The sequence below is a fragment of the Arachis duranensis genome, chromosome 7, assembly GCF_000817695.3.
Source record: "Arachis duranensis cultivar V14167 chromosome 7, aradu.V14167.gnm2.J7QH, whole genome shotgun sequence".
NCBI lineage: Eukaryota > Viridiplantae > Streptophyta > Magnoliopsida > Fabales > Fabaceae > Arachis > Arachis duranensis.
Window position 1 is genome coordinate 25,015,533 of NC_029778.3, and position 12,082 is coordinate 25,027,614.

Sequence of the window (12,082 nt, forward strand, 5' to 3'; positions counted from 1 at the left end):
ATGGTTATGGAGGATTAATGATTAAAAGATGAATAAAACATAAAATAAGGATAGAGATACTTATGTAATTCATTGGTGAGAGCTTCAGATAACCGTATGGAGATGCTTTGTCCCTTCCGTCTCTCTGCTTTCCTACTGTCTTCATCCAATCCTTCTTACTCCTTTCCATGGCAAGCTGTATGTTGGGCATCACCGTTGTCAATGGCTACAGTCCCGTCCTCTCAGTGAAAATGTTCAACGCGCTCTGTAACAGCACGGCTAATCATCTGTCGGTTCTCAATCAGGTTAGAATAGAATCCAGTGATTCTTTTGTGTCTGTCACTAACGCCCAGCCTTCAGGAGTTTGAAGCTCGTCACAGTCATTCAATCCTCGAATCCTACTCAGAATACCACAGACAAGGTTTAGACCTTCCGGATTCTCTTGAATGCCACCATCAATTCTAGCTTATACCATAAAGATTCTGATTAAGGAATCCAAGAGATAAACATTCAAGCCTTGTTTGCTTGTAGAACGGAAGTGGTTGTCAGGCACGCGTTCATAAGTGAGAATGATGATGAGCGTCACATAATCATCACATTCACATGTTCTTGGGTGCGAATGAATATCTTAGAACAAGAATAAGCTGAATTGAATAGAAGAACAATAGTAATTGCATTAATACTCGAGGTACAGCAGAGCTCCACACCTTAATCTATGGTGTGTAGAAACTCCACCGTTGAAAATACATAAGTAATAAGGTCTAGGCATGGCCGAATGGCCAGCCTCCCATGATCTATGAACTAGATGTCCAAAGATGATCAAAGGATCTAAAGTGATCCAAAGATCCCAAGATCCAAAGATCCAAAGATGATCAAAGGATCTAAAGTGATCAAAAGATGAAAATACAATAGCAAAAGGTCCTATTTGTAGAGAACTAGTAGCTTAGGGTTTACAAAGTTGAGTAAATTATATAAAAATACACTTCCGGGCTCACTTGGTGTGTACTTGGGCTGAGCATTGAAGCTTTCAAGTGTAGAGACTTTTCTTGGAGTTAAACGCCAGCTTTTGTGCCAGTTTGGGCGTTTAACTCCCATTCTTGTGCCAGTTCCGGCGTTTAACGCCGGGCAGTCTTGAGCTGATTTGGAACGCCAGTTTGGGCCATCGAATCTCAGGCAAAGTATGAACTATTATATATTGCTGGAAAGCTCAGGATGTCTACTTTCCAACGCAATTGAGAGCGCGCCAATTGGACTTTTTTAGCTCCAGAAAATCCACTTTGAGTGCAGGAAGGTCAGAATCCAAAAGCATCTGCAGTCTTTTTCAGCCTCTGAATCAGATTTTTGCTCAGGTCCCTCAATTTCAACCAAAAAATACCTGAAATTATAGAAAACACACAAACTCATAGTAATGTTCAGAAAAGTGAATTTTAACTAAAAACTAATAAAAGTATAATAAAAACTAATTAAAACATACTAAAAACATACTAAAAACAATGCCAAAAAGCGTATAAATTATCCGCTCATCACTCATCTTCAGAATTAGGAGAAGTCTTCATCTCTTCTAAGTGCCAAGAATCAGCACCATTTGATTCTGCACATGGGCTAGTGCTTCATACACAATATCAGCTCTTAGAGTTCCCAAAAAACCCAAATCCACTTCTTCATTTATCATATACTCAACCAAAGTATCATCTGGTTGTATTATTTTCTCTTTTCCCTTAGCTATAGCAGATGCACTTCTCTTGCTATTTCTAAGCTCCTTATTCCTTGGTATTGAAATAGTTGCAACAAATTCTCTTCACTGCTAGAGCTGTCCTCTTGCATTGGCATAAATTAACTATCCTCTGAAATATCATCATCACTAAAGTCATCATTCACAGTTAAATCAAGGTGAAGAACTTATTTTCCCTTATTAGTAGACCTTCTGTATAGTCCAATAGTTTGAGATCTTGTAATCCTTTTAGGTGGGTTATAATTAAGTTTGGACTTCAAATTTGGATTGCCTTTGCCCTTTGCTGTGAAACCAGCCTTAGTAGTATTTTTCGATTTGGGCCTCAAATTTGGGTTAGGCTTCTAAATGGGCTTTTGGTTAAGTTTTGGTTTGGAGATGGATGTAAGGTTGGGCTTTGACTTGGGCTTGTGGTTAGATTTGGCCTTAAGAATGTATTTAGGATTAGTCTAAGGAGAATTTGGATTAGGGGTTGTGTTAGCATTAGTAGGGTTTGGGATACGGTTAGGGTTGGTATTATGAGGGTTTGGGATAGGATTGGGGATAGGGCTTGGGTTGGCAGTAATATTAGTATATCTTGGGTTAGGGAATGAAACATATTCTGGATTGGATTCTATAGTTGGAGTAGAAGTATTAGCATTAGATTTAGGACCCTCACTTGTGTTCTTCTTGCTCGTAAAGTCTCCTTTACCAGGATATTCTTCTCCATCATCAAGACATATCACAATTTTCTTTCTTACTACCAACTTTGGTGTGGACACTCCGTTTCAAAATACACATCAATAACTCCATCATTTTTCTATGCATGAAAGCATATCTTCCTTAACTCATCATCACTTGTAAGAGTTCTCAGTCCACCCTCTTAGCTCCTCTCCGGAGGCAGTCACCAACACTAAACTACCTTGTCATACCCGAGTTCCTTATAATAACTTTTTATGAAGAAGACATCTAATGTCTCCTTATCTAAATCTCCTAAGTAAGTTCTATAGTCTGGTGAGTAAAATAGTATTTCATCATCATTCTTTTTAAATGATCCTCCATGATGAAGCATGATATCTATCAAAGTCTCCATCTGCATTATGAGAAAAAATAAATTGAAGATTCAAACAAACAGATTCACACATACAACAACAAACCATGACACTTAACCAAAAACAAAAAATCCAAGAACAGCCATAAACTAACCTAAATAAAATTGCATTGAAAATAAAGCATGGAAAAATTCCTCCACTGCCCATAAAACACACAAAAACTCAAGCAGATAACGAACAACAAAAATTTTTTATCAACTTACATGAAATTCTAACCAAAAAGGCACAATGATGCATAACTTTAAATTGAAAAGCATTAATTTTTTTTCCAGTACAGACCTACCTCTGTGTTTCGTAAAGAACCCTTTCTCCTTCCGTCAACAACACTAATCACACATAAAGCTCAGAGTGTGAGCGAACTCCACGAAGCCGAATAGTTTCACGCTTCAAACTCTAAACAGTAGCCATGCCTGAAGATTTTATAGCACAGAGTATTGGTGTTCAGAAGAAGAAGAAGAAGATGAAAAGATCAAAACGTTGGGGTTAAAAACTATTAGCTCCCTAAATTTGTCAAACGATGTCGTTCCATGGAGGTTTTAGCACCAAAAGTCAAACGATAGCATTTTGTGCTGTACCGCGTGGCAATCATTTGCCATGTCATGGCCGGCGGCAGGAAAATTGGCCAGAGATGGGACGAGTGACTAATTTGGTGCATTTTTTTACAAATTTGGGGACATGAATAGTGTAATTGATAAGTCAAGGACCAAAGTGGTGCAATCCGTGAATCTCAGAGACCACTTTAGAATTTAACTTTGCTAAAGTCATTCTACATTCAAATGATAACACAAATTATTCATAATTTTATCATATAATGTAATGGTAGATGTCATTCTATTATAAAATCAAGCATATATATCTTTCTTTCAATCTTAATATTACTCTTTTTATAATAATTTTTGCAATAATTATCAAGATGATCTGGAGTACTAAAATCTGTTAATAATATTAGTGTTCTCTTAATTATTCAATTCATATTTTGTAATAGTTTTTGTAATAATTAAGAAAATTAATCCTATAACTAAAATATTTTTTAATAATGTTAATTATTTTTTAAATTATTCAATTAATATTTTTCAAAACATATAATTTATATGAATATAGACACTAGAAATAATATTTGAAGTAATAATAATAATGACAAATGTTAAAAAATATTGGAGTATATCAAGGGGTAGTGGAAAAGATGATAAGTTATAAAATCAACAATGTAAAACAATAGTTAGCAAATCCAGTTTGATTTGTACCTAGCCGGCCGAGCCACTCACTCGACCGTTCAAACATCAGACCCGGTGAAAATTGGATTGACCCCGGCCGGTTTTAATAAAAAATAGGTGGTCCAGCTGGTTTATGTAACTGAACTAGGTCAAGCTTAATTTTTTTATTTATTTTGATTGTAGCTTAATTTCTTTTAGAAATACTTGAAACGATGTCGTTTAAGGCATACCCCCCTTCTCTGATGCCCTAACTGATGCTCTGATCCTCCATACCCAGCCTTCACTCAATGTCTCTCTTCTCTTTCTCGTCACTCTCTCCTTCCCTCAAGGTTAAGCTCTCTCACTTCTCCCACGGCTGGTGTTGCCTTAATCGCTCTCATCTCTGGTCTCCTCACTTCTCTCTCGGTCTCGTACTCACTGTCTCAGACTGAAACTCGTCGTCGCGCTCTGTGTCATCACTGTTTTACACCCAGTCGCCGCCTCAACGTCTCCTTTCTCTCACCGAACTACTGAAGCTTCAAGGTTCAAGCTCTCTCATGATCTTTCTCTCTATGCCTTTCAGCCTCTCACACTCAAGCTCTCTAGTCTCCGGTCTTTCTCATTGTCTCACTATTTCGGTCTCCGGTCGTTGTCGCTTTACATGTCATCACCATCCCACACTCAGCCGCCGCCTTCCCTGTGATCTTCGCCGGAGATAGCAGGTCTTGTGCTGGTTGTCGTTGCCGAAAATAGGCCATGGTGGGCTGGTCTTTATGATCGTCTTCTTGCTTCGACCACACACACACACACACACATACTTTAAAACAAAAAGTGTGTATTACTGAATTCAGCCTATACCGACAACAATATGTAAGTAAATGCATAACAAGCAGGATAAATAAAAAAGTCATACAAAAGAAAACCATTAAGGGTACCATCTCATACAGCTTAGGTTTACTTATATATCTACATATATCATACTCTAGGCCCCAGTCCATTTAGAAAACCTCTAACCTGGTACCCAAACTACCCTAGCATAGCTATACAATCCCTAATCTTTCGACGGATCTAACCAAAAGTGAGAGATTAAACATAAAAGTCTATGCTAAGCTAGAGATGTAATACCCAGCTACACAACAAGGATAATATAGCTAGGAGCCTTGAAGTAAAAGCGTTACGATAAAAACAAAACCGAAAATGCATCACTCATGAAAAATGATGAATGAATTTTTGACGGTTTAGAATTTCACGAATAAATTCTCATTGCAAGTATAGTTTCTAAACCAACTAAAATCCTTTCATACAAAAGAATTGTTTTTCATAAGTAACAAACCCAATAAAAATAAACCGAAGTATTTAAACCTCGGGTCGTCTCTTAAGGAATTGCAGGGAAGTGTACTTATACTTGGTTGTGAGATTGTATCTTTTTGGATTTTTAATTGTTGAACAAGAAATGTAAATGACAAGAAGATAAACTAATAATTAAGAAAAGTCCTAGCAAGGATTGATAATTAGAATTCCTATCCCTATTATCATAGTCACTTGTGATGGTAATTGCCTTTTGCTATCACTTGGTTAACCTCTAACAATAAAGGAAAGTCAAGTGAGTAAAGTTAACTTAAGTTCACAAGTCCTAGTCAAAGACTAGCGTTAGTGAAGCTCAGGCCAACTAGCAAGTTTCAATCACCAACCAACAAGAGACTTTGACAATTCAAGGCTCTCTAATTACTCAATCTAAGCTAAGAAAATAAAAAGCTAATTTAAAATCCAACCAAGCATTTTGTCAAACACTTAGAAGGCACAAAATAAAAACATAGAAAAATAATAAAAGATAATAAAATCTAAGATACCTAATTGCAAGACAACAATGACAAATGAAGAGAGAAGCAATAAATATTAAATACCTCAAATTGCATTAATAAGAAATTGAATCTAACATGAAGTTCATAAACCAAATTGGGGAAATAAACAAATCAACAAGAGAAATAAATAAACCAAAGTACTAGAACAATTAAATTAGAAGAAATCTAAATTGAAGCAAGATAGAATTCTGAAATTGAGAAGAAATAAACCTAAAAAACCTAAAACCTAGAGAGAGGAGAGAGCCTCTCTCTCCAGAAAAACTACATCTAAAAACCTAAAATTCTGTGAATGAGAAGTTGTGTCACTCCATCTGCTCCACTCTGCAGCCTCTAATTTGGAATTTTGGGCCTGAAACTGGGTAAAAAAGGAGCCCAGAAATCGCCCCGGCGAATTCTGATATGCAGCACGTGAGGGCCTTCCACGCGTACGTGTCGTCCATGCGTACGCGTCGATGTGCATTCCTCTAATCACGCGTACGCGTACTATACGCATGTGCGTCGCTGCTTTTTCTCCTAACCACGCGTACGTGTGCTTCGCGCGTGCGTGTCGTTGCTTGCCCATGAAATCTTTGATTCCTTGTCTTCCTTCTTCTTTTGCATACTTCTTTTTTATTCTCTACGCCATTCCTGCCCTGTAATCTCTGAAAATACTGAACACACATATCACGACATCGAATGGAAATAAGAGAGGATTAAAAATAGTGAATGTAAGGCCAAAGAAGCATGAATTCAATCATAGCACAAAATTAGAAAGGAAAATGTAAAACATGCAATTTACATGAATAAGTGTGAGAATAATGGGTAAAATCTACTGAAATAAGAATAAGATAAACCGTAAAACAGCGGTTTATCAAAAAATGATAAGATAGAAAGCTTATACAGAAAACTAAAAGACAGATAGATCTAAAGTTCCAACGGATAAGTATAATCAAGCTTTAGACTCGACCTGCGAAGCAAAGGCCAGCCAGAGTATACATACACATATATATAACCCAAAATATTTTCCAAAAGACAAAATAAAAAAAGAACTTGTTTCTCCAAGTCAACCTTTAGGAGGGACAAAATATAAATATATACAAGGTGGATAACCTATATACATATATACACATATAAAGTACAAAACACAAAGCCCTAAAGTAGATCTTCGCATCCCAAGAGTCTCTAGCATGCTCAGCGAGGTGACTCACATCCTACATCTGAAAAATAACAATATATTTATAGAATGAGAACCGGGGGTTCTTAGTTTGGTAAAGGTGTCCACATAGATAATACTAAAATCAAACCAATCACACCCAACTCAATACCAAAATACCAAAATCAATACCAATACTCTACACACTATCACACACTCTTCATCCACTTTTCAATCACTCCAACACCTAAATTCATCAATCAATTCAAATATTTCCACTCATAATTTCATTAGTTTCAACAAATATTATAAATTCCCACCATATTAACAACTATCATACATATAGCAACAAAATGAAGTTCTATCATACCATGCATTTCACCCTTGATTAACATACACTCTCATTTCTCCATGAAGTCAATGATTCACACAATTCACATCACATTCATACATATTTAATATACAGTATCCAATATATCATCAACTCAATTTCACAATTCTACCACCACTTAAATCATACATTCATATGCATATATTCACTTATTAACTACATCAATCAACTAATTCACATCATTCCAATCTATCCTAAGGCAAGTAGCCTAAGTTTTCACGCAACATTATATATTACCTATAAGAAACCAAAACTATACCTTGGTCAATTTTCTCCCAAGCCACAAAACACCTCAAGACCTAGTTTTCACAAGTTTCCAAGCCTCCAAAGTCTACTTGACAAGCTTCCAACCACCAAAGTCCCAATTCAAGCATCTCACTTCACCAATTCGACATGAATTTCACATATATTCAACCTAATTTCATATAATTTCATACACATTCACAATTTCAATAATCTAACCTCATAAAATTGGAAGATTCAAAGGGGTAATGGTTCTTTACCTTACTCATTGATGATTGGGGTAAACCCAACAATTATCCAAAGCTAGATTGCATATAAACTACCAAAATCATCAAAATTACTAAATACCCTAAACCCAAATGCAAATTTATTAGTTAATTATTTATTAATTTGCCGAGTTTTACAGGAGACATCATCCAAAAGATGCTGCTCATTATAACTGTCCATGGTCAATCATCACTATCAGAAGATGAGATCTCTATCACCTCCATATCCTCCTTTGGATCCTCATTATTGTCGTCAAAAATCACTATAATCTATAGAACCTCTCTGATACTGCTGTCACTACTAATATCTAAACGTGCAGGGTGAATTGAAAGCATGGGTCCGCTTGCATCCATCGAGAATGAAGGTCCGAGCGCATGTATCTGATCTAATGTCTCCTTAGAAGGTCCAGACTGCTCTCCGGTCTGTGCACCAGACAAAGGTGATGAAATCGGCTCTAGAGAAAGATCCTACCACTCATAAATTTGTTCGGGTACATACTCAGGTGCATGCTGCTCAACGGGGGCAGGCTGAGGAACGACGTGGTCCTTGGGAGGTATAGGATGATGGTGTGCAGAACCATCAGGAAAGGGATGATGTGGGGCATTCGGATGAAGCCATGATAAAAGAAACTCATAGGGGGCATTAGGATAAAAAAGAGGAGTGCTAACCGGGTGCTGAAATGAATGGTCACGTACCATGTACGTACATACTCGAGGCTTCATGGCTATTACGTAGAAACTCTGATATACCGGGTCCTGATATATATAAGTGGTCATGCTCAAAGAAGATCACTCCCGTTTCCATCTGAAGGGGGGAAGTAGGGATAAAAACTGGAGAGTTCTTAGTAGGGTCAGGGTAGTTAGTTAAATCCATGTTAATACTATACCCAGCCATCAGCAAAAATCAAAACACGCAATAAGCATAATAACTAAAGAACATAAAGAGAATCAAGCACATCACATACATAATCACAGAAAAAATAATTCACAAGAAATATGTACAAACAATTATGATGCATGTCTATCCCTAGTGCAGGTAATGAGCTAATTTGTCGGTTACACACCTGCTCTTGACAATATCTGGTAATCATATCCGAAAACGGCTTTCCAGTTGGCATATCCCCTGTACACACCCCCTGTGAATACAGGGTAGCTTTCCCTCGCCAATGTATGCCTGGTATACCTCTATGAACACTCCCTGTTATCACAGGCTGTGGCCCTAGGCCGAAGGTTTCCTGGAAAGTAAATCTCGGTGGTCGCACCACCATCTATCTGACTACCATTTTGTAGTAGATTTTCACATAATCTTTTTCGTTATTCACCATCAATTACTCTTTTAGGTTACACATATTTAGTTCACACTTCCATTCAGAACCTCGTCACTTCTTTATTCTCTTTGTTGTCTTTTATTTCTTTTTCTTTCTTCAGTCTTCTACTTTAGAAATATCAAAATATCGAATTATGTTCGCATTATTCTCTCGCCTTTCTCTAAATGTTTTATGAAAAGTGTAACGACCCAATTTTTTGTACGTCATGATCAAATCAAGCATCACTAACTTGCTTTCCTAAAAATTAACTAAATATTTATTATTAAGCCTCTAATTGTATTAGCGCGAGATCGAATTTTCAGAAAAACTAATAATTAAATAAGTACGATAAAATAACACAAACATCAGAGATAGAGATAATATACATCATACATACTACTTACATACAACCCTTCATATCTTGTCACTATACACATAATTAACACTCTGGGCCTTGGTCCATATAGGAAGCCCCTAAGCTGGTGCTCAAAAACTAGCCTAGTCAACTATATACATCCTACTCTCTCAGTGAGTCTAATCAAAAGTGAGAGACTAAACACAAAAGCTAGGCTAACAAAAAAAACTCCCAAAAGTCACATCCTCAGTTCCCAAGCATCAATGGTCGTCTAATAAACCACTATTTTGTGATTCATATTGTGTTTAATTGTGTGATTTTATCAGGTCTTCGCCCACTTATTCATATGATTTGCATGTATTTATAATTCCTTCCTAAAAATATTCTATGATTAAAGACTTGCTTCCTAAAGACCTTTTAGTTGTATATTTTTATTTTCCTTCGTACCATTCGATGCCGTGATCTGTGTGTTAGGTGTTTCATGCTTCATAGGGCAAGGATGGCGTAAGGAATGAAGAGGAAGCGTGCAAAAATGGAAGGAACACAAGGAATTGAGGAGATGACCAGCGAGAAGTCACGCGTTCGCATGGCTCACGCGACCGCGCAAAATGGAAGAAATCAGAGTGACGCACTCGCGTGCCTGACGCGATCGCGTGGATTGGAAGCTGCACGAACGATGCGAATGCGTGGACGACGCGCACGTGTGGTACGAAAAATGTTGAGTGACACGATCGCGTGGACGACGCGGCCGCATGACGTGCGCGATCTGCAGAATTACAAAAGTCACTGGTAAAGATTCTGGGCCACATTTCAACCTAGTTTTTGGCCCAGAAACACAGATTAGAGCCAGGGAACATGCAGAGACAGAAAAACAATTCATTCCAGACAATTTCAAGTTCTTAGATCTGAATTTACTCCTCTCCTAGGTTTCTCACTTGAACATTCATAAATTAGGATTTTGAAGAATTTTGGCTTTAGCTTTTGAGAAGAGTCTACCTCCGGTACTGGTCATCATAGTTTGTTATTTACTTTTCATTTACTCTTCCATATTCTTAGTTTGTCCAGAGTTGACATTGGATTATTTTTCATAGTTTATTAATACAAGACTATTTCTACTTTTAATTAATCTCTTTCATTATTATTTATTATGTATTCTCTTATTTCTCCCATTAATTTTGTGAAGTCTACAATTACGATTATGGAGTAGTCCCCCAACTTGATTAGGAGATGATTAAAAGGAGAACCTAGAGTTAGAATACTCAATAGTTCAATTGTAATTGGTTCATTGTTGGTTGGCTTGTTAGTTGATGAGCGGATAATTTATACGCTTTTTGGCATTGTTTTTAGTATGTTTTTAGTATGTTTTAGTTAGTTTTTATTATATTTTTATTATTTTTTAGTTAAAATTCACTTTTCTGGAATTTACTATGAGTTTGTGTGTTTTCTATGATTTCAGATATTTTCTGGCTGAAATTGAGGGACCTGAGCAAAAATCTGATTCAGAGGCTGAAAAGGACTGCAGATGTTGTTGGATTCTGACCTCCCTGCACTCAAAGTGGATTTTCTAGAGCTACAAAAGCCCAATTGGCGCGCTTTCAATTGCGTTGAAAAGTAGACATCCTGGGCTTTCCAACAATGTATAATAGTTCATACTTTGCCCGAGATTTGATGGCCCAAACCGGCATTTCAAATCAGCTCAAAACTGCCCAGCGTTAGTGTTTAATTCCAAGAAGAGTCTCTACACGAAAATGCTTCAATGCTCAGTCCAAGCACACACCAAGTGGGCCCGGAAGTGGATTTTTATGTAATTTACTCATCTTTGTAAACCCTAGGCTACTAGTTCTCTACAAATAGGACCTTTTGCTTTTGTATTTTACATCTTTGGATCACTTTAGATCCTTTGATCATCTTTGGACATCTAGTTCTTAGATCATTGGGGCTGGCCTCTCGGCCATGCCTAGACCTTGTTCTTATGTATTTTCAACGGTGGAGTTTCTACACACCATAGATTAAGGTGTGGAGCAGACTGTACCTCGAGTATTAATGCAATTACTATTGTTCTTCTATTCAATTCAGCTTGTTCTTGTTCTAAGATATCACTTGTTCCTCAACTTGATGAATGTGATGATCCATGACACTCATCATCTTTCTCACCTATGAACGTGTGCCTGACAACCACCTCCGTTCTACCTTAGATTGAGTGAATATCTCTTGGATCCCTTAATCGGAATCTTCGTGGTATAAGCTAGAATTGATGGCGGCATTCAAGAGAATCTGGAAGGTTTAAACCTTGTCTGTGGTATTCTGAGTAGGATTCAATGATTGAATGACTGTGACGAGCTTCAAACTCCTGAAGGCTGGGTGTTAGTGACAAACGCAAAAGAATCACTGGATTCTATTCCAACCTGATTGAGAACCGACAGTTGATTAGACGTGCTGTGACAGAGCGCGTTGAACATTTTCACTGAGAGGACGGGACCGTAGCCATTGACAACGGTGATGCCCAACATACAGCTTGCCATGGAAAGGAGTAA